The sequence below is a fragment of the Hippocampus comes genome, unplaced genomic scaffold, assembly GCF_001891065.2.
Source record: "Hippocampus comes isolate QL1 unplaced genomic scaffold, H_comes_QL1_v1.1 scaffold132, whole genome shotgun sequence".
In the NCBI taxonomy this organism is placed as follows: domain Eukaryota; kingdom Metazoa; phylum Chordata; class Actinopteri; order Syngnathiformes; family Syngnathidae; genus Hippocampus; species Hippocampus comes.
In genome coordinates this window covers 4970130-4994444 of record NW_017805467.1, presented here as the reverse complement: position 1 = coordinate 4994444, position 24315 = coordinate 4970130, and the positions used below count along the sequence as shown (strand labels likewise).

Here is a 24315-nt window from a genome sequence, read left to right as displayed (position 1 = left end):
CATGTAAACCCAGATGGCTGGCAATTAAATTAAGCGCAAACTGTGCTCCAGGAAACGTCGCATCCCGGTTTATGAAATGGGATAGGAGTCCATCAAATAAAGAAAGACAAGCTTTATATTAAAAAAACAAAAAACATCTATGAAATAAAGATCACGATCACCGGTTCTGCTCTGAAGTGCTTTTGGGGCGCAGTTTGCCATGACGTTTCCCTATGTCACATTAGCGTTTGCAATATACTCTACTCTTAATCCCACTCCCTAATCTCCCTTGGTGTTAAAGAAAGCTCTAATTACTGCCATTTGAAAAGAGCAGGAGACGTCTTTTGATGTAACGTTACTGTCCAAATCCAATTAGCGCAACACTGTCAACATTGCTTTGCCGTGACGGTCCGCGCATTGCCTTCAAATTCGCCACGGCTCGTCGACTGCCGACGGTGAAAAAAAACCCACCAAAAGTCAATTCTTTGTTTGAAAAAGACAAGCCAAGACTGATGTTGCGAATTTTAAAGGAGAACTAAAGATCGACCTTAAGATACTGCTAATGCGTGAATTAATGGATCATTTTACACCGCCTGTGAAGAATAGCAAGACTGGAACTGTCGGGATTGACAGCAGATCAAGGTTTCCCTCTAGAGGCCATCTATGACATAACTTTAAAAAAAACGCAACTTGCTTTTTTTTTTTTTCCTTCTCGGGGGGTCTGCTACCTAGAATATCGCACTTTGGCTTTCTTTGCGACCTCTTTGTCCCAGTCAGTGTCAAGAATGTCATCATTTAAGTCACCAGAGCCAAAGAGAGAAGTTTTGACAAACACAGCTTTCGAACCGCACGGAGCACTTGCTGGAGTGCCCGATTCCAAACACTTCTTCTTCATCTTGACGGAATTATGAAATACCGTGGCCCTACCTTGACCCATTTTTACCACATGTGTTCCAGAAGGAGTCGGTTCCGTTAGTTTTATGCTTGCACATGCCGCTGGGCCATGTTCCAAAGGAGGCGGATTCTGCGAGGCGTTCGGGGAAGATGAAGCAGCTTTTACCTCTCGCATTCTTTTCATTCTTTTTGGTCTTTCTTCGGTTGTTCTGTCGGAAGCGGTCCTCGATAATTCCACACATTCTTTTTCACGTGGACTTTTTTCCAGTTGGTGATTCTTTTCCAGGTCTGCCGGAAGTGTGGGTCTGGGTTCGGTTGTGCCGCTGAAAGAGAATCTTGAAAGCTTAGCGAGAGTTGAGGGGGTGACTGTGGACTTTGCGGGGCTGGAAGTCGCTCTTAAAGGTGTCAAACTTTCTTTACTCCGGAGACCATCTTGGCTCCCCATGTCAGGTCTTTGGCTTATCGTGCCACCAGTCTGTGCTCGTGGTGGTTTGTCCTTTTCCAGTTCTTCTGGCGGAAAAGACAACGTGGTTTTATTGCTGACACAGCTCACTTGCTTTTTCACGCTTCCACCTTTGAAACTAGGGTGCTTTTCACGCGTTTTATTTTTTCTACCGTCGTTCCTCGGAAGCGCACCCTTGGCCTCATCGTTGCTGCCAACCTTGTGTTGAACGTTTGGACCATTTCTGCTGTCCAGGTTGCATTCAGGTGACCTCGCGCCGGAATTGACACCGCCGACGACGGGTGTCATCTTCTTCGGTTTGAATACAAAGTCTGAAAACTTGAAAGGAATATTTTCATCTGAAGCCGCAATCGTGTCCGGTAGCCGAGCGCTCATGGTTTTCGTCGCAGTGTGAAACCGTGGCTTACTCTGAATTCGGTGATCCACGCCCGTATTGGAAGTTGCGTCTGAAACGGTGACAGCTTGACTTGCATTCTTCACAGCGACCTCACTTTCTCCAAGTCCAATCTCTGCTTTGTCACTTTGCTGGAGTTTACGCCGAAGCTGAATTGCACTCCCGGGCGGCTCTGCGTGTTGTCTGTCAGGTCCGCGTAGATTCTCTTGAGCGTCGGGGTGTTTCTCTCCGATCATTCCACCTTCCTCAGCGGTAACAGTGACTGTCAGGTCTCTCTTTGAATTCAGATGATAGTTTACTGGAGAACTGGCCTTAGTCGTCACACCGGGGTCTGTTTTTTGATTGGCGTCAAGTTGAGTTGAAGTGAATACCGCAGAGGAGATTTCATTTGACGTTCGAGAAGGCGTGATGGAGTAAAACCAATCCAAGCCGCTCTCCGGCTCAGCACCGCTCATGGAGGTCTCCGGTACGTCCGATTGCATGGCGGTGATCGAGTCTGTTTCTCCAGGATGAGGATGGTGGCCATCAGTTGGCTGCTCAGAGCTGGAAGCCTCGACGGTGCTGCTCCCAAGCCTAAAAAAAAAACAATGAATGAATGCATGCATGCCACAGTGATCGCTCGCCACTCACAGAAGGCAATGTTAATTACTGTATAAGGTTTTAGAATGAAAGACTTAATGCGTGTGTGGCTGTCATCTTTGTCTCAACTGTGTAAAATATACACACTGGACATCATTTTATTTTTTCATGACAGCTAGGTTAACGCCAAAAACAACTCAACTTTGATGAGGATGAGAGTTCAAAATTAAAGTGTAGTTGCGTAAAGGCGTGGCTTCCGGATTTTCTTTTCAGTTTTGTCAATAGTGTTCTTTTGGGCATTTTACATTTGACTTATTGATCAACGAACAATAAAAATAGACTCGTAAAACAAAAATATGCTTGCAAAAAAATGGCTAGCATGGTGGAATGGCTAACTGAGAGAGCCACGCCCACAACATGGACCCACCTGGCCAATCTGTCCATCTCCTTCTGAAGTAAGACGGGCAGTTTCAGGCCTCCTAACAGTACCTGACACTGCGTCTGATACTGCTGACCGGGGTCATCAGGGAATGAGGTCAGCACTGCATTTACACTTCCGAGCAAACCGCCACCCTAAAAGAGTGCATACAGTTTTACAATTGTCATTTAATCGTAAAAAACAAACAAACAATGAACAAAGATGTTTTACACGAGTATAATTAGCACAGACTCCAGTGTCATACCTTTCGATATTATTCAACCACAAAAGTACCTGTGAAATTGGCACCAAAGTATGAAGCGATTCCTCTACGTAATAGCGTTGTGTTGGTGTACCAAGTGACGTTTCAAATACCTGCATGGAGCACTCCATGACAGAGACGGCCATAACAGCATCCTCGATAGTTACAGTCTCTCTGTACATGAGTCGAGCATGGGCTGTGCGGATTTAAAACAGTTCACTGATGAGGATTGTAATCACAGTTCTTATACTCGCGTGCATCGTAGGGATGGTCCGATCTGACACTACATTTTGAATTCTTTTTTTCCTCACCTTCAGCCAGTCTGCTCAAACTCTCCAGCATGCGGATGGTTGTGCGCGCAGCATTGCGGCCTTCGCTCTGCCTTTGCAGCTGATAGTACCTTGATAAGATGGAGTTGGCCTCCACCGAAACCTGTGGCTGCAAACGCTTTATGACACAGAAATAGGCCTTCATTTTCTCCATGGGCCATAGGGCGGAGCACTCAGACGGTAGCCCTGAGAACAAAGAATGGGGTCGAATTGGAACACTTTCGCCATGCTAAAATCAATCGCGGGGTACACAGAGACCACCAAGCATCCGCGCTCATGATTACATCTTGGGCCAAATTTGAGTGTTCCATTAATAACCTGCCATGCATGTTTTTGGAATGTGGAAGGAACCCAGAGAAAACCCATGCAGGCACGGGCAGAACGTGCAAACTCCACACGGGAACCGGAATCAAACCTCGCACCTCTGCACCGTGAGGCCGGCGAGCTAACCAGTCGCCCACCGTGCTGCCCGACAAAAATGCAAACTTTTTTTTTTAAGAATGTGAATCTTCTCCCTACCTCGATCCTCCAGAATGAAGGATGAGATGATGCGGTCCCAGTCTGTATTTCTGTTGTCCAGCAGAACCAGAACCAGGTCAAACCGACTTAGCAAAGGGCTTGCCAGCGCTATGTTGACTGACAGGGATTCCTTTGGGTCATACTGGCTTTTTGGGTTGGTCGCTGCCAGGATGGTCGTTCGAGTGTTCAGCTTGCAGACCATACTATGGAGAGGGAAAAAAAAGCAACAATGCCGAGGACAGAATCTTTGAGTGCTGTCTACACAAAGGGTAAAAATTCCGGCTCCTATCTTGGCTCTCCCCAGCAAAGACTTGGAGTCTCCACTAATTTTCTGGCGAGTAAAGATTGGCCAGGAGGCTTGACCATTGGCCAAGGCCAAGACACAAAGAATGGTAATGATGTTCTCATTTAACTCTTGCTCTGGAAGCCAAGAAGTCATAACCATTCCTTGAAGTCACGCCTCACATCCTCGTTTTTATTACCGTACTTTTGCCCAACCAAAGTTAAAATCGACTTCAGTTCTCTTGCACTCCAATGTTCATGAATATGTCAACAGTTGTCTTTCATCAAGAGACAGATGAAAATGTTTCCAATGTTCATGAATATGTCAACAGTTATCTTTCACCAAGAGACGGACGAAAATGTTTCCGCAACAACCTTCATCTGTTCTCTTTACTTCACCTTTATCCTCCATCTCTCTCTAGTCTCTTTGCATTGGTCATGTTTTTACAGAGCCTGAACAAATACAGGTTGAGCCAAAGAAAGAACACCCCCACCAATGCCCCCACTCTCTCTCTCTCTCTCTCTCTCTCTCTCTCTCTCTCACACCCTCCCTCGCTCTCTCTTCCCTGCCACACTTTGCTCTTTGGCAGGGAAAAAAAGAGCAGTGATGGAAACGTCGGGAGGGTGAAAGAAAAACAGTGTTAGTGGAGTGGGAGGACGATGGTACCATTAACACTCAGGCCGCGTGTTGGTCTTTGATTCCCGACTACGCTCAGGCATGATGACTAGTGTTTAGCTGAAAAAGAAGGTTTATCTGTAAGCTCACATCAGAGTCAGCTAATAACTCAGGGCTGCGATTTAAACTGCGTGAACTCTGCTTGTAACATCTCATCGACACTAAAGATGCTCAACTGTTGGGGCGGCACCGCAAAACCACAGCATTGTAATTGTGTACAGCAGGGGTCCCCAACCTTTTTTGCCGGCCTTTAAGGTGTGACTGATAAACACAACAAAATAATTTGATATGACCTGCATGAAAATTGTGGTATTTTCTAAACATAATAATAAATCCGAATCATGACACGAGGAACGTCCGTTCTGGCTGCAACACTGTCTGGTCGCTATGGTAATGTTTGAACGTGCTTTCAAAATAAAATACACCGCAAATACAAAGTGCATGAAAAATATGACTCACCACCACCGCATATTATGCAGAGTGGTCTTGGTGCGTGGGAATCTGCCGTTGAGATAAATCCATATTTTAAGTAGGGCTCCTGATACTGTCTTTAAATGTAGCCTTGTTTTTCTTGAAAGGCTGAGGCTAATCTTCTGTTTCCTGGCTAGGCCTTTTCCCCTTCCCAAAAACGTGTTTTGTTTTTTTTTTACTCATTTTGCTAGCCTCTGGGTTTCATTTTAGCGGTAACCTATCACGTGACCGAGAAGTGCGCCTTGACCTGCTTCAAGAGTGACATACTGTAGACGGATGTAACAGAGAATCTGCTATTTTTTCAAAATAAATCATTTTTCAGATTCCGAAATAAATAAAACTGAAGTGATGTAAGTTCCTTTTTCTTTCTGTGCGGCCCGGTACCAAATGACCCACGGACCAGTACCGGTACACGTGGGTGTACAGTACTTCAAATTTACGCTGCTGCCGATTCAAGATGGGACGTAAATAGGACCCAGGGGTTTTAAAATGTGATTTATTTATTTTTTCCAATAGGGACAAACACCAGCATCTGTGCGCAATGCATTTCCAAAGTGAAATTCTGTGTCTTTTATACACCTCTGAAGTTAATATTATTTAACTTGGTGTACTACTGGTTATCATGTACGTCTCATAGTGCATGCTCATAACATTATAAAAACGACATCGCCATATGACACGATGGGCGTTTTTAAATAATACTAAGTATCATGGATAAGTGAACTAAATGGCTGCCAACAATGGGCAGATGCCAGCATGCCAGAGAGTAACAGCCCGCAGCAACACATTGTGGGGGGGAAAAAAGAACTATGAACTACTTACTATGAACGGTAGTTTATTTGTTGAACGAAGAACTGAGTTAAATAATTTCCATTGTGAACTACTGAAATAGTTGGTTTTATGATTTTTGAGCTGAACACTGAATCAGTTTCCGCAGAATAACTTTTACAACACTATATGTTGGTTTGTACTTTATGTATATGCTGTGTATGCTGTAAACTAAATATTAGCTCGGCATTTGCATTTGTGTGTTGACTCGCGATTTTACTTGCAGTTTAACTTGTTGGCTCATTGTTGGCATTAGACGTGCTTATCCACTTCCGACTTCGAATCTGGATTGGATAGTCATCTGTGAGGTGCTGACCATGGCGGCCTGAAAAGGGTGGAATCGGCTCGAAAAGTCCTGTGCATGTCCAAAAACGCCCCTGCCCTCCTCACATGTCCAGCACGGGCCTCTGGTGGGGAGTGGAAGAGCAGCGGCACACGGCAGCTCAGCCGGGCCGGCTGCGGGGGTGCCGCATCCCATACGCACATATTTCCTATTGTTCCTTCTTCGTTCATGCTTCTCACGCCCAGTCAACTGAGCATCGAAATTTAGCACCAACATTTTAAAATCTGGACGATTCCGGGAAAATCAAAATGATTGTGCAGGTTCCACTCGATTCTCGGTGCCGAACACTACCCGTGACACTCATGACAAGCGCTGTAGAAAGTGTATGAATAGGTATTACTTGATTCTTCACTTCTTTAATAATGTGTTACTGTGCATATTTGTAAAAATGACCCACATGTTATCGAAGGCTGGTTTTGAAAAATACCTTTTGAAGTGAAGTCCAACTTAATGAACTTGGGATTGTGGGAGTTGATAAACCAGCACCACTTGCACCGTTTCTTAGAACTATAAATGAGTGCTTCATCTATGTTTTTGATCACAGGCTCTGGAGGCGTTTAATTTGACAACAGCAGTAAAATGGACTTAATGGAACAGGCCACAGATCCGAAGTCTCTGTCTGTGTTTACAATTGGCATTTCTCCCTGTTTGAAATGATTAATACCATGATACCTTGGTTGCTGACGCTGTTTATATTTCTCAGTGTTCTCATTCTTTTTTTAACTCCACAAAAAAGAAAAATACTAAAATAGCACACATTCTCCTCTTCTTTTTCTTCATTGCGTATCTGCTTTATCCAAGTGCACTTGAACATAGAACAGCCACTTTTAACCAAGAACGCATTCTCTGAATGTGCCTTTCTTCAAACCTTCCTGTCATTTACTCAATTTCAACATACAGCTCACAGAACCTGTTGTCCATTGCTCCTCACCTCCTAAATCATTGCAAATATTAGAAATCAGTATTTTTTGAGCTTCTAGGTAATACTATTTTGTAATATTTGGTGCAAACCCTATGTACCATCAAGTTGTAATGTGCAAAAAAACTAAAAACAATGATTTGCAAAATTTCATGTTCATGGCCAGAAGTTATGTCTTCCATGGCTAGCCGCTCGTGGCTGTCATCAGTTGCCAGAAATGGTGGGTGTTGGTCCCAAACAAACAACCGAGAGAGAGAGAGCTCTGCAGAGATGGCTGTATTTATGGCGCTCGTTCCCTTTGCTCAACTCACCTGAAGATGCTTATTTTCACTCTATCTTATACTTTTTAATTCTATATTTTCTCCTACACAGCTGTGAACTGCTCCGCACACAGACTTCCACATTTTAGTCAGCCCGCGTGTGTATTCTAACCGCAAATGGCTGATGAATATTTTGGATGAGGGCGGACAGTTTCATTGGTCCAAAGTGACTTGTTTAGAAATTACATTGGTCGGATGTGACAAGAATTTTGGTGAATCTATTGTCGGCTTGAACCTTGTCAGTAAAAATGCATAAATAAACCACATCACAGTAAAAGGGTTTAGAGGGTGGGGAAAAAAGTAGAGGCATCTAGTATGGAAAATACCTTTGGACATCTGAGGGCTTATATTTAATTTGATACTTGTGATCTTGTTTGGATTTCATTTGATGTGGAATAATTGTTATTACTGTAAACAGGTAATCTTGTGCATGGTTATGTAAAAACTCTTTACCTTTCATCTTTTTTTACTGTCAATATATTGACATAGTGGCTAAGAAACCAACCAACACATGCTAAATGACTGTAATTAGCCAGCCATCAACACTACTTAAAAGCGACATCTTCTCTGTCGTGAGCTGTGAGGCCCATACAACCGTCAGCCCACTGGCAATCCAATCATCCAGTTAAAGAATGAAAGCACAGCTAATTTGACTTCATTATGGGCACCAATGCGGCATGTATCCACTCTCAACGCCGTCCACAAGATGATTGACAAATTAGTATAAGGGAGTCGTTTCCAAGAAGTACAACTTGCTCGCAGGTATGAGAAAACTCGAACACAATAATCGCCTTCAATCTCTAGTCTTTATTTGCAGCTCTCTTGGAAGCTTTATGTAGTCGCAGGTTACACGTCAATGAGCAGCAGCTTTGGGCTTTGAGTGATTTGGGGCGAGTTTGAGGGATTACTAACTGTTCATCTAATCCAGTGAAGTCGGCAGTCCTGTTATACCATGTCTAAACATTTATTCAGTGCATATTAAGACCAGACACAATAAGTAAAAACGTTGCTTTTTAAAAAAATAAATTTAAAAATGGTGCCCACATAGGGCAGCCTTAGCACGTCTTTCTCACAGTCATGATTTTTAGGGTTTAAATTTCTACTCCTGCCTTCCATTATGGACATTCCCCAGGTATTCCAAAAACATGCATGATAATGTCAGGTTGATTGATGACCACTTGTCCAGAGTTGTGATTGGTCATATATGCCCTGCGATTGGCTGCCAACCAGTCCAGGGTATATCCCACCTCATGTCGAAAGTCAGCTGGGTTAGGCTCTAGCTCACCCGTGACCCAAATGTGGACAAGCCCTATTAAAAACCGATAAATGGTAGGGAACCACAGTGCTGCATGTATTCAGAAGTATGTATGTGTGTCCGCTAACTGAAATGTTGGCCGCCTCCAGCACAAAGTCAGCTCGGATCTGATGCTATCCTTTGATCCGAAACAGGATAAGCAACAGTAAACCAACGGACGAAGGGTATACTTATGATCTACCTGCTAATAATATGAATATAAATATGAATGTGAAGTGCATGTTTTCCATTTTTTTTTAAAGCAGCCGTACTCCGAAATGGAATTAATTCCTTTCCTTTTTCTCTCAACACAACACACCACAATGACAAAGTTTTTTTTTTCTAATGAAGTCCAAAAGGAAAAAAAGTCATCAAACTATTACGAAATACAGCAATAAAATGCCACAAGCTTGACTTTGTGCAATTTAACCCGTTTCTCTTTGTGTAGCACCTCTCAAGCACCATCAGGTTGGATGAGAAGCATTGGAGCGCAGCCATTTTTAGATATGTCGAGAGATATTTAATCAGATTCAACTCTGGGGCTCTGGTTGGGCCCTCAGTGACATTCACGGAGTTGTCCTGAAGTCATTGCTCTGATAGCTTGGCAGTGTGTTTCGGTCGGATCATTGCCTCGCTCAAATATGTACCATCTCCCCAGTCTGAGTTCTTGCGCACTCTGTAGATTTTAATCCAGGATGTCTCTGGACTGGACATTGCTGCTGCATCCCTCTTTCCTTCAATCCGAAGTAGTTTGCCACATTTCTGCCGCTGAAAAACATCCCCAAAGCATAATGTTGCTACCATGATGCTTTACTGAGATTGACTGGTGCCTCGTTTTCTCCAAACACGACAGCTAGCATTCAGGCCCAAGAGTTCAATCTGTGTATCATCAGACCAGTCAATTATGTTTCTGATGGTCTAAGAGTACTGCAGAGATGTTGTTTTTCTGGAAGGTACACTTCTTCCTACAGTCTTCTGATTGCTCAGTTTAGTTGCGCTGCTCGCTGTAGGAAAAGTTCTGGTGGCACTGAACTCCATTTAAAGATAAAAGGGGCCACTATTGTCATTGGTACTTTCAAAGCAGCAAAAATGTGGCTGTATTTTTCGCCAGATATGTGCCTCGAGGCAATCCTATCTTGGTCTACGGACAATTCCTTTGACTTCATGCTTGGTTTGTGCTCTGACATGCCCCGTCAACTGTGGGACAGTAGTGTATAGCAGATGTATGCCTTTTCAAATCATGTCAGGTCTACCAAATTTATTCCAGGTGGACTCCAATTAAGCTATAGAAACATCTCAAGCATGATCAGTGGATGCATTTGAGCTCCATTTTGAGATTCTAGACCAGGGGTCGGGAACCTATGGCTCGCGAGCCATATGTGGCTCTTTTGATGATTGCATCTGGCTCGCAGATAAAACAAAACATTCTCGCTTGTTTCATCCATCCATCGATTTTTTTTTTTACTGCTCATTTCCTGTTCGGGGCTGCAGTTGGCTCCAGGAGCAATTTGGATTGGATAATACTTGCCTACGTTGGCCGTTGCTGTGTAAACAGGTAAACGCCTCCTTTTGAATCAGCCCCCTCGGTCATTAACTCAAAGCTAATCCTAAACAAATAAAATGGTGAAAAGAAAAAAAGATGACAAGTATGGTAAACTTCAGGACGAATGGACCGAAGGATTCGCCTTTGTGGAGAAAACAGGTTCTGCGGTGTGTCTGATTTGCAATGATAAAATACCATCGATGAAACAGTCGAATCCAAAGCGGCACTTTGACAGGCGCCATGCTACGTTCACATCAAAATACCCTGCGAGAGACAGCGGAAAGGAAGCATGCAAGCTAGCTACTGAGCAGGGTACAAGCTAGCCAGCAGCAACTCCAGCCCAACTTGGGAATGACCTCCGAGTGGTGTTGGGCGTGCCTTCGGGCTACGACCATTTCCCAGTCTACGGCCGACAACTGGGTCTGCAGGTACCCGGGTCGCTGCGGCATTAGGAGCCGCTTTGGGGCCCAGTTGGAGGTTGCTCAACAACAACAACAAGCAGCAACTCCACGTATGGACCCGGCAAGCTGACTAAAATTCCGCTAGTTTTTTAGCAATCGTGATGAACGGAAAACCATTCACATTAAAATAAAAAAGAAATCACAAGCCTGTATCCTGTAGACAGTCTTGTGATTTCTTTTTTTTTTCTTTTTTAAGTTCATGGTGTCTATGTGGGGAGTTCTGCGTGTGATTTTGAGGAAAAATGCATGGAATCAATTTTGGAATAAGAAAAGATGGAAAAGGTGTAGTGCTGTGAATACTTCCAGATGTATTATAAAGGCTTTTTTTTTTTTTAACCAATTCATCACAAGACATCTTTTCTCTATCTCCCGCAATGACTTAAAAGTAAATAAAACTCCAGAGCAAACCCTGGAGTTAAAAAAAAAAAAAAAAGTCACAATCTAAAGTGTTTTAATTAAACCTCTGGTATATTATATATTACCACATAGATATTGTTAGCATAGTTCTTTAGTTGGCAAATTTTTAATTACTCTCGCATGTGGCATTGGCAGTTACAAGTCTCGAAACAGGTGGCAAAAATATTTTCATTTCGAGGCTATGTATAGTCAAAACAATGCACTTGTCTCAGTACATTAGCTTGTCGGTGAACCGTATGTTCAAGGTTGGTGACAACACTGGTCCAACTGCAATTTTTTTTTTTGAGCTGCAAATTTCTATCAGGCTATCAGATGTTAAGATATGCCATTTAAATATGATTTCCAAGTTGTTACAATGAGGTGGTTTGTGGTTCAGGACACAGAAACTGAAAATATGTCGTTTTGAAGCCAGGCCCACACAAAGCTGCTCTCCATTGTTGGTCATAATGGCCTCTTAGCTCTGAGTGTTAACTTGCCTGTGTGCCGAATTGAGAAAGTCTGGATTTCAGTTTCACTTCTCTTCACCTCAGTGCCAGTGTCAACACTGCTGTGGTTCTCAGATACCGGCCAGGATTGATGACGATCTGCTGCGCAGCACAGGCGCTGCAGCTCCTTTAAACTTGAAGTTTGACAGGCCTACTCACATTTTTGGAGATATGTTGCTTCTCAGCCGCATGCTGATCCACTTGAATGCGCACATCAGACTCATGCGGACGGTCTGCTCCTTTTAAGTCACCATGGAAGCTTATTCAAAAGTATTTCTCTAATTCTGGATCTCACTGAGATTATGACCAACTTACTCATCGTACTACCGCTAGTGTTGTTTTGTTTGCGGGATCGAAGGCTTTCACTAACGAATCTTTTTAGAATCGAATATCCTATCAATATGAACATCCCCACACACTCAACGCATCAACCAGTTGATGAGTGTTTATTTTTTTTTTCTGTGAAAATTTCATCCAGTGATAAGCAGGCCTCTCAAATAACACAAAACAAATGATCCAACCGCGACTGTCCCACTCGTCTGCTCTTCAGATCATTTTTGTGCACATTTCCCCAAATCATCGTGTCACGTCACACTCGCACTCAATCACAGCTTTGCCATTTGTGAAGAGACGCGGGGAGCAAGCTCAGCTTAGCTCAGTTAGGTGGAGAAGCCTAAACCTGCAACAAGACAAATTTAACCAGACACGATGATTTAGTGGTAGATGTAAAGTAGTGATGGGATATCCTGTGCCGAGGCTTTTGCTTATTCGGTTCTCATTGACTTTCAAAGTAGCACAAAGTAAGCTGCACATGGTGAATTTCTTGAAACGGTGACACTCACACAAAGCGGCATTTGCATAATACATGTGGCAGCAACAAACGTCCATGTGGTCAACACGGAATGAAAAGGGTTACATTCTGCCTTAAAATTGCTTCTGCAGTTCATAAAGGTTTTTTGATGGCAAGAGTTTTACTCCCAAATTTATGTTTATTTGCTTTTTTTTTTTAAACATGAATTCTTATGGGAATGTTAGTTTAGATTCAGTGTATGTAAATGATAGTTTAAGGAAAGGGGCTGCCTTTGTGTTTCTGTTCGGATTGCTTTAAATTACAAAATGTGAGTGGATGTAGTTCTTGACACATACTGCCAACCGGCTAGATCTTTCACACCTCTAGCATCTAGGCAACGCGCACATACCCACACACTCAGTCACACACGTCTGACACGCTTGCAGCCCTCCACTAAGCACCGTCAAATAAGTGCACACACAGTTACTCTTACAAACTCTATCTCTCACATGTGTTTGGTTAAGCCCTCGACGGGGCTTAATTGCCGTCTTGTTGTAGATTCTTTTTAGCCCAGTGCTGATTGATTGGGGATCAGAGCCCTAATATGGCTCATAGGGGATGGGCCCTTTGACATGGTCTCGTCCCCGGGCGCTAGTACTATTTGAAATTAGAGATGCTATAAGAACCCCCCTACCACAAGCCTGGATGCCCCCTACTTCGTTTCGTGACGCGTCGCACATTTTGAGGGTGGCGTGTGTGAATGCATGTCTATGGACCTGATGGATGTGCTACCTGCTTATACCATAATCAGAAGTCCAAATAGGCATTTGGTTATCGATCTCTCTTAGCGTGGCCGCGTTGTACTCTTGGACAGGTCTCACTTCCTGTTTCCTGTTTCCCAGAGTTCCAGGTTTCTGTCTGACGGCAATCCTGTTGGCAGGTCTGCTCAAGGTCACGTCTGGTAAAGTCTGTGCTTTCAACAAAGTGTGTTCATGTACGTGTGTGTGTGTGTGGTTTGTTTGAATCATGGTTTCTCCCAACGGGTCACAAGCTTGAAATGGGGTATGCCGTGTTCCCCTGAACTCTGCCCCCTTAACACACACATGCTCATGCACGCAGGCACACACGCACACGCGCGCACACACACACACACACACACACACACACACACACACACACACACACACTTTTAAAAAAAACATATATGCACAGAAAGTGCTCTTTCTTTGCCCTTGGTGCTGGTGGAGTCTATAAGGGCAGGCGACAAAGTCTACCTTGAGCATTTCCAAGTATAAATAGAGGCTTTTGTTTGTAGGAGTCATATCCCACATGTCTGAGCCAGGGGTTATTTATTCATTTGTAGCGCTTTACTTGACCAATGCAGCTTGCTGTCATGCTTTTGAATCTCCTTTTATCGGTTTTAGCATTTCATCTATATCAGCGCCTCTCAAATTGCAGGCATATGACGAGACGATATTATTGGTTGCGATTAGTCAGGGAAAAAAAACTGCATTATGTTTTGGCCATCCGTTGTGAGTTTGAAATGCTATGATTTAATGCATGCTATTTTAGCATGCATTAAATCAGTAAAACCAGAGCAAACTAAAGCTGCAAGAAGTTGTGCAAATGTTCCCATAAACCTCTATTGAAATGTCAGAAACATCGGTGTCATTCTTCTTCATGGACTTTTCAGTTCTGTTATTGTTTTACATCCTTGTTAAAAAAAAAAAAAAAGATCTTTGGTGTGAATGTGTGTGCAAACGATTGTTTGAAGACTTGACATGATCAGATTTTTGGGGCCAGTCACCAATTAGAGAGTTTGAATAAACCGACCACTGATTCAATCACAATATGGTGCAATATGGCTATTTAGATAACTTCATGATATACTTTCTATACTTTGTGTACTGTTTACTGAGCATTAACAAAAGCACGCTCAAGTATTTTTGCCAATGTTAAATGTTTGACTTGACTGATAAAGGCAATTTTCTAGGGCCAGTTTTCACTTAAAACCATCATGTCCAATACTGACTAGGATCAGGATCTAAGTACGTTTACGATACACATTGAAAAGCGTTTTCTGAAGAATCACTCCATGTATCCTTTAATCAACTGTTTGTTTTCTGTTCAGGCCTTCACAGCAGAATGTCTTGGCTGCTTCCCCTGATACATTTTGTGGATTGTCCCCATCATAAATGCTTCAACCAATTTCTCACTCCCTCAAATGAAGAAATATTTCATGTGGCTGGTGTTCAAATGTGCATGTTCTTATTCTATTAGCAGTATCAGTAAGAAGTCAGCTGAAACGTGTATGCTTGTCTTTGCACACACTGTCTGCTTTTGTACATGTAGATTGAGCTCTGTGATGGGTGCAGTAATTCTGTCATAAATCATGCAGAAAAACATTTCTGTTTGATTTACATCAAGGAGTGAGCTGAAGTGGAAAGTTGACACAATTCCAGGAAAAAATGCTCGATTTATTACCAGTTTTGTTTACGCTGAAAGAATGCCTGTTTACTTGCCTGGCAATAAACAGATATGCTTATTGGTTCATCTTTTGAAAAGACCATTGCTGTATTATATTTAGAAGTAGGACAGTCTTACGCAACATATTAATCACACGTGAGACTCAGAAAGTGTTATCGCAGTTGCATCAAATTAAAGTGCCTTTTCTGTCTTTTCCGCAGTTATTTATAAATTAGCAACACTACAAATATCACATGGGCATGTGTACACATAGAGGGAGTCCTCAATTTACAACAGTTTTATTTCAATGACACAACTGTTACACAATATTCAACATTGCCTTCTGAAATAGGTGAAGAGGCTTGTGTTGGTGCCGTAGAAGGCGGCTCACATCTGACTCGTGCAGGCTTTAGGTTCACTCTGAGATTCTTCTGCTGGAGGCGCTGACGGTGTAGCTGTGGTTTTTAAATTGGAGAAAAACATGGTGACGGGTAGCGCTATGACGTCCATCTTGTCCTCTTATTAGTTGAAATAGTTTTAAGGTGTCTTTTTTTAATTAGACAATGGTCTTGTTTTAGTGAAGATAAAAAATCTTACCTCGCTGACAGTTTCGGCTGTCACTTGAGCCTTCGTCTGAGCTATCACTGCTTCCTTGTGGCGTGTCTAAAAAACAGCTTACCAGGTTGGGAAACCTTCAAAATAATTCTCCTTGACCCGGTCAAGGCTGCGAGGCAGCCCCCTGCCACATCCCTTGAAACACAACACTAAGATACAGTATGCCAGTCAGTCAACAGCGTGACGAGACACAAGGGAAGGTGCTGGGTGAGGCTACGATGATGTGCAGCCAATCAGCTTTCGGGATAAATCCACTCTCATTGGTCGATGTCCCACCGGGAACCAATCACGCGCCTTAAATGAGTGCCATTAGCATGTATAGTACAGTACAGTACAGGCATGTACAGAGCCTCTGAGTCGTTCGGCATGCAGGGAAACCTTCTCTTTCACGTATCAACATGAAAGAATACAGCAAATACAGCCATATTGCTTTCCGCAATATGGCTGTATTTGCTTTTTCATGTTTATTTATATATATATATATATTTTTTTTTTTTTTTAATATTAAAACTCATTCAGTACCAGCCAAGTCTGAAAAAACGTTTAAAAATGTCTTTGGGAGTGAATGAGTTCATACAGTATTTTGGAAAAACCAGTGAAGCGCTGAAGCCTCAAACATGAAGCGCAGAGTGGCGAGGGATTACTCTAATTCATTAATCGTAATCATAAATATATATCTGAACCATTTACCTCCACAATAATCAACTGGAAAAACAAGATTAATTCCTTACTTTATTCCTGGGGTTGGTTTGCACACTTGGAAGGGCCCCAAAGAAGTATATAACCATGAAAAATCATAGGTTGGGACCATTGAAAACATGTACAAGTATTCACCCCTGTCGAAACACTAACACGCACTTCTGTGACTCATTAATAAGATGAGTGACACACTTCCTACCCCCAGTGGGATCTCCGACACAAAGCAGTCCTTCAGGGGGAAATGATATCACTAGATCAAGCATGTTGAGAAGTGTCAAGACTGATGTCAGGCCCTTCCCTACATGCTGGATCAACGTTTACAGTATTTATTGTTCTTGGGAGTCTTTTTTCCCCATTGATGTCTTTGAAACTCAATGTGCACAAATTTAGAACAAATTATTTGATAAATAGGGCCGCCACACAAACTAGTGCCGACAGCACATCCTTTTCCACAAATTCTTCATATACTGGGACATTGTTGCGTCCTACATTTTTGGGAAACGCAAAGTGTGGATTGTGCGAAATACCTACAGGGAGAGTATGCGCAAACTATACTTTGCTGAGGCAGACAGACACCACAACTATCGGGCGAGGCCAAAACGGATTCATGTGCCAGTGTCGGATGATAAACGTTACAGACTTGCCTCAACTTCCTGTACCACCATGATACAAAAGAATATGTTTCCTCCCAGCTGTACAGTTTAGTTTGGTTTACGACCATGCAGTTTCTAACCATAATCTAGGTTGGTTTTCCACTGTAGAATCTGTACGCCACATGACCATATTTGCCTCACCAACATAAATAGCTGCACATGTTCCCAGTCAGTGAGTACTGTACAACATTGAGACATGGTACAGTGCTGCTTATTAAAAGTAGTAAGAAGCATCAAACAAGAAACATGGTTTGCGTCCTCTCATTGTCATTTTGTATTCTTCTCCTTCCATTTATGTTCTCAGTTTGAATCTTTGAAGCACTGTTCAGTGGAGAACGATGTGTCTAGTTTCGCATTACCGCTGTCTTGCTGCTCAGCTGTCCTGGGTCCCATTGCCCGCTCAGATTGAACACACACACACACACACACACACACACACACACACACACACACACACACACACACACAAACATTCATTTTTAACATCTTAACAGATTTTTTGAATTTGAAATACACCAGATGTGGCAAGAAAAAAAAAAAACATCAAGGGCGACCATACTGAAGAAGAAGAATAGGAAGACGAAAAAGGAAGAAGAAGAAAACGGAAAAAAGAAGCAGCCAGATAGCTGTTAGCTTATTTGTCAACTGTCCTGAGGTTGCAAATGTTACTTCTTGGTGAATGGCTTGGTGGACCCAACCTACCAGTTGCTCCTCAATTTTTTTTTAGCAAATTGTATCATGGAAAAAGCACAATCTTTAGTTCACTTTATAAATGGCTATCATTCTGTTTCATTTTAATTGCATTGAGGCCCTGGCTCTTTCTTTCACACTCAAATACTGAACAGGTTTAGCCAATGAGGATGGGCAACTAATTTTCAAAAGGGGTCTCAGGAGACAATGGGACAGTTGATGAGTGCCACCTCAGTATGCTAACCTCTATACATACCTGTCAATCTCGGCTAATACCTGCCCTTATAAATGATTACGATTCCCCTTACAAAGCAACAAAAACCCGCACAACGGCTTACCGTCCATGCACACATCATGCTTTATCAATCCGACCGTACGCAGCGATGTGAAAAAATATACGATTGAGGATTACTTTTGCTGGTTTGCCGTGACAATAGTAGCGATCGACGACGGCATTGTCGTTGGCTTCCAGCAGGTGGGACGATCTGGATATGAGCCAAAATGGTCTTTGTGAGATCGGTTCACAATTGTTTTTTTTTTGTTTTTGTTTTTTTTTCCCCGTATAAAAGTTGTAATACGCCGTACATGATTTGAAATGATAAAAAAAAAACTTATAAAATACGGGGAAAACGTACAAGTTGACAGGTATGTCTATACTGTACTATATGTTCCACATTAACTGAAGGCTTGGATATTTATATACAGTAAAGCATGAAATTGTCTTCTTTTCATTAGTTCACAGTTGTGTCACTGTGTTTTATTTCATTATCATTAGGAAATACAAATTTTAAATACAATTATAAGCAATCAACAAAATCAGCGGTCACCCCGTACAGGTCCACAGGCCATTTTGTACCGGGCTCCAGAGATAGATTTATAAATGGAGCATATTGACTCTGATTGGATATATCAACCCAGTATGTTCAGACACATGCAATTGACACCTGAAATGAGGAATGGAACAGAATGGAGCTATACCGCTTGATGGAAACATTTTGACTGAGGTTTCCCATGGTATATTTTACGGATTGTCATGAAATGCAGCTCTTCATCTAGCGCCACGATCAAGTCAAGTTTCTCATGTCGAGTGACAAAACAGCCTGTTGATTAGTCTCCAAATAGTTGAAGGACCGGCCATACCTCTCCTTACTTCACTTGCCTCTTGCTTCCTGCGTCTGCCAAATGGACTCTAATTCTCTTGGTTCTTTGCTGACAGAAGCCTCTTTTATTGCATTCAGTAAGCAGCAGTAACACGAGGACCCTTTCTTTCTCTATTGTATTTAACACCGTGTCTCAGTTGCCCTCGCTCGCCGTTCATTCCCACTGCGGTCATGGGCCACTGGCAGCCACAGACCTCAGTCAACCTCAGTCTCTCGTGACCATTTTGGCTGCCTGTCAGTGAGAGATCATTACATGCTGCAACCACATACGTCTTCTGCACTTCGTCCGAGTAATGGCGTTCCACCGGCCATGCATTTGGGCCCATATGAAGAGAATGTCAGTGAATTTTATGTGCAGGATTATACTCGTAATCCCCAAATTTACTGCAAGTTCATTCATCACATAGTTGAAGACAAGTTTGATCCTTTCAAAAAGTCACATCCTGCATGTGTCATAGATGAGCTTTTAAGCAAGCAACAGGGAGCTGTGATGAAATGTCTGGGGTGACGGTGCCATTTGGATCTGAAGCAAATCTCGGAAGTGCATCTTTAAAGGAGACAAGCAGTACGTTGAGGCGCACCCCACAATCAGGATGTTAGATCACTGCCGTGACCTCACACATTTGGCAGCTCATCTCCTCTTCACTCAACACCCATCGCAACCAAACCCTGAAATCTTAAATGTCATCAGGGATGCGCCCCTTCCCCTCAAACGCCATCTTTTTTATGTCATCCCGTCCCCATCCCCCACCACCCTTGCCAAAAGAGAGATTTAATTTTCATGTCCTCCTAACTCACAAAACGTGACTGAAAACCATCACTCAGTCTCTTTCCAAAATATTGGACCCTCAATGGAGATAGTCGCCCTTGATTTAAGAAGTACAAAAAGAGAAAACTGCAGAGCAATTACACCTAAAAACAATTCGCTGAAATAGTATTGTAACTTATATATGCGGTTGTTTACTTTTTAAATATATATATATAAACTTATTAAATACGATAACCAATAGTTTGCACCTGAAAAAAACATCAAATATCAGTGCCTAAATATCATGCTTTGTATGAAAAAGCAACTCGTGCAAAGCGATGTGTATTTATACAATTGATGATTGCTTGAGGTCAAATGCAAGATCTTGCAGATCATAACTTTTTAATCATCAGTTTTCTGCCTATAGTCTGCTTTTCAGTTCGATATGTAATTCCATTTTGATTATTTTATGATCCTTGTTTAAGTTGGTCATTTCTTACTCCATATGCATCTGCAATGGATTTGTGATTCAGACCACACAAATCTAGAAAGTTTTTATTAAATGAGTGATACTTCTTTTCTTACATCCTTTTTTAATTACGATTTTAGAAAGCCTAATAAATGTGTCGTCAAACCTGCGTGGCTTATTTCATAAATCTAGCATTGTGTCTGCACTTTCCCTGGCGCCACCCAGGTGTCCATATGGATGTGAGTCAGCGCAGTGCTACAAGAAAAACACGGCTGCTAACAGAGGGCTTCCCTCAATAAATAATGGGGTTGGAAAAAAATGTTATTGAACAATGAATCAGTGTCCTCAATTTGCTATTCAGGGTTTTGTGGTTAGTCTAGTCTTTCTTTTTGTATTGATCTGGATCATAGATCGAGCATGACGTTTTCCCGATGTCCTTGTATGAAGGGAAAGGCTTTCACTAGCTACATTAACCACGTACTTTATAACAACTTATACCAACCGCATTTGATGTTCTTTGCATGGGATGCTGTGCAGGTTTGGAGAAATGCAAATTCGAATTGATTCATGCACATGGATCATTTTCAGACTTGCACATAATATTGATTTTGAACTCGTTGCGTCTTCCATTTGTCTTTTAAACGTCAGTGGACTGGACAGCATTCTTTAAAGTAGCAGAAGAAATTTATTTAAATTATACGTTGCCGTGGAAAAGTATTTGCCCTCTGCTCACACTGATTATTTTGCATAGTTTCCCCCACTTAAATGTTAAGATCGTCAAACACATGTAAATATCAGACAAAATAATCCAAGTAAACATAAAATGCAGTTTTTAAAGGATGGTTTTACTGAGGGAAAAAAAAAAATTCAAAGCTAACTCATCCTGTGTGGAAAAAGCACCCTTTGAATTAACAGTTGCTAATCACATTTTCTGAAAAGCTGAGTTCATTTTTACTGACCACATTCAAGCCTGATTACCTTCAGATCTGTTTAATCAGTTAATCACTTAAATGGAACCTGTCTGGCAAAATAAAGTCAGCCAAACTATCGAAAAAAAAACTACAACAAAAGGCCACGATCCAAAGAAATTCCAAAACAGATGAGGAAAAAAGTAATTGACATCTATCAGTGAGAAAACGTGTAACAGTGGCGAACCTTCCCAGGAATGGCTGCCCTACAGAATTTACCTCAAGAGCACAGTAACAACTCATTCAGGAGCTCACAAAGAACCCAAGACAACATCGAAAGAACTGCAATAAGGAAGAGACTGGGCAAAAATTACGTCCATGGCAGAATTCAAAGGCGAAAACCACTGCTTGCGCAAAAAGGCTCATTTAAAATAAAAATAATTGGAATGATTCCCAAGACTTTTAGGTGAATATTCTATGGACGGATGAGACTATAGTTTAACTTTTTGGAAGGCGTGTGTCTCGTTCCATCTGGCGTAAATGTAACACAGCATTTCAGAAAAAGGTCATCATAGAAACAGTCATACATGGTGGTGTTACTGTGATGGTCTGGTTTCTTGCTTCTTCAGGACCTGGACGACTTGCTGTGATTGAACCATGAATTCTGCTTCGTACCAGAAGCAGCAGTTACTGCTGAGGGTGGCCCAAGCAGTTATTTGTCGGCGTGTAACGATACATCGTTTTAATCGATGTGTCTGCACCGCGATCCAACTACATGGATCGCGCTGGACTAGTTTACATCGATATTAGCCACGCAGTGACACAATATCATTTTTATGAGTTCTGTAATTGATCGGTTGAATCGGCATAGTTAACAAAATAATTTTATACTCCAAATTCCCTATGCCCTTTTATTTTTGAAAATGCTGAGTGAAATCTCACATGAGCATGACAATTTGTCCAACGCATCTTGACCAGCCCCCATGCAATACAAACAGCATCAAACTGGAATCAGCGACGGTTGCCGTGCAGGTTAATTTAATGTGAAAATATCAAAGTTTAATACGTACTTGTGTTTTCTTGCCGCAAACATGATTTCGTTGTAGAGGAGTTTCACTGTATATATATATATATATAGATATATAGATATATAGATATATAGATATATATATAATATAAATTGTTCCTCAAAACAGAATGTTGGATATTTTTCAGATATATGAAGCACTTTATCAAAAGGGTTTGTTTACATTGATGCATTAATGCATAAAAAGAGCCAGCTTATTCTAATAATAAGGTAATAAGGTAGTGTATAAAACAAGAATTGGATTTTCCTGTTGCACTTTAACTATGTAAGAATATAAAGAGAACTAGCTTTATATTATATCACTGTTGTTGTTTATTTACATTTTGGAATCTGCAAAGCTGAACTGGTTTTAAAATAAGAGCCAATGGAAGAAAATTTGTGGTTGGCATTACCCTTAAAAAGTTTAGCTTTATTTACAGAAAAGCCATTGATAGTGTATCATTATATTGTATCGAAAATGCATTTACCATATCGAAGTGTATTATAAAAAAAAAAAAGCGATATTGCCTTGTGTCGAATTGTTAAGCCTTATTTCGATATATATTGTATCGTTCAAAAAAATCATTACATCCCTAGTTATTTGGTTTAGGAGAGGAGTGAACAATGAATACTGTAGTTTGTTTTCTTTAACAAAAAAAATAACCATTTAAAAACTGCATTTTATGCTCAATGAGGTATCCTTTTCTGATATTTACGTAATTTGTGTAACCTTGAAGGGGGGAAAAATATGCAAAAATGTATAAATTTGAGAAGAGGAAAAAAAGACGTTTTTATGGCACTATACATAACGTTTAAGCTACAGCAATGAAAAAAAACAAATGGAATCCCCAAAACATGATTAAAACAAAGTCAGAGTCAGGCAAGGTTTTCATGAAAATGCTGGGGGAAAAAATGTAACAGGAAGCAGACAAGACAGGACGGTTACTAAAGTGGTTTGCACATCTGCATTACAGTTCTGAAGTTCTGGGTTTGAATCGAGGCTACGTCCTTCCTGTGTGGATTTTGCTTGTCCTCTGGATTAGTCCTTTCAACATTCCCAAAATATTAGGTACATTTGAAGATGCTGAATTGTCCATGGCTTTAATGTGACTGTTTGTCTATGTCTCCTGCAATTGGCTGGTGAAGAGTCCTCACCTCTCGTTGAAGGTCAACTGGAATAGGTTCCAGCTCACCTACGACTCTCATGAGGACAAGAACAATAGAAAATGCATAGTTGGAGGAACCAGAGTTGGATCAACTTTTGTACACAGCTGCTTTGTTTGAAGCTGGTTGGCTTGGCTGCACTTACATTTTCCTGGTCGTGCTCCGGCTGCACTGTGGTGAATGGTATGCGTGAGCATATTATTTGTGTGTCTGAGGCAAAAATGTTACAGAGAACGTACGTCTACTATCTTCAATGACACACAATAAAACTGACCTCCGAGCTGCCCGGACATAACTCACTATTAAATATCGTGCGCGTTTTTCCATTTTCCACTTCCAACAGTACAGTCCAAGCCATCAAAACTCGAAAATACTTTTCCGCATGATTCCCCTTCCCACTATACCCTGTCAGTGATGATTTGCACCTACACAGCGGAAACGGGTTGCTGAAGGAAAATATCTGAAGATGTACCTAGCTCCGTGGTGAAGGGCCTACTGGCCATGGCAGTATTCTAAGCGCATGATGAAAGTGTGGGGTGAAAGAAAACACTTTAAACAAAATGTAAAAGTAATGTTTTTACGTTGTTGTTAGTTTAGTTTGTTTTGGTTCTACATGTCTGAAACGTCCATTTAAATGTGTCTGGATGCGGGGGGGACACAAAGAGAGCTGACCTTGACCCCTCAGTCACTTAACACTCCTCAGAGAGAGGGAACCTCATGACCCCATGCTCGCTCCATGATGCCCTCATAACTTAGCGTGGCTGTGTGTGTGCGCGTATGTCAGTGTGCATGCATGCATGTCCACACTTGCATCTCGAAAGCATTTGATTGCTCTTTTTTTCCATTTGGGGGGAAATTTGTGTAATTTGCACAGGACTTGAAAATTTTCCGTAACTTTCACCAGTATCAAAGCAGACATCAATTAACAAAGAAGCGTGAACGCAAGTAGCAATTTGTATTCAGTACACAGTGGACACTGCTTTCATTCACTTAAAAGGCCTGCAATTAATT

The 24315-nt window shown here is 41.7% G+C and overlaps 1 protein-coding gene across 1 annotated transcript in view; it reads left to right on the top strand.

Moving 5' to 3' along the window:
* Nucleotides 1-24315, top strand: part of LOC109519095 (inactive tyrosine-protein kinase transmembrane receptor ROR1) — a 53492-nt gene that overhangs the window by 10816 nt on the left and 18361 nt on the right. The window lies entirely within an intron of this gene.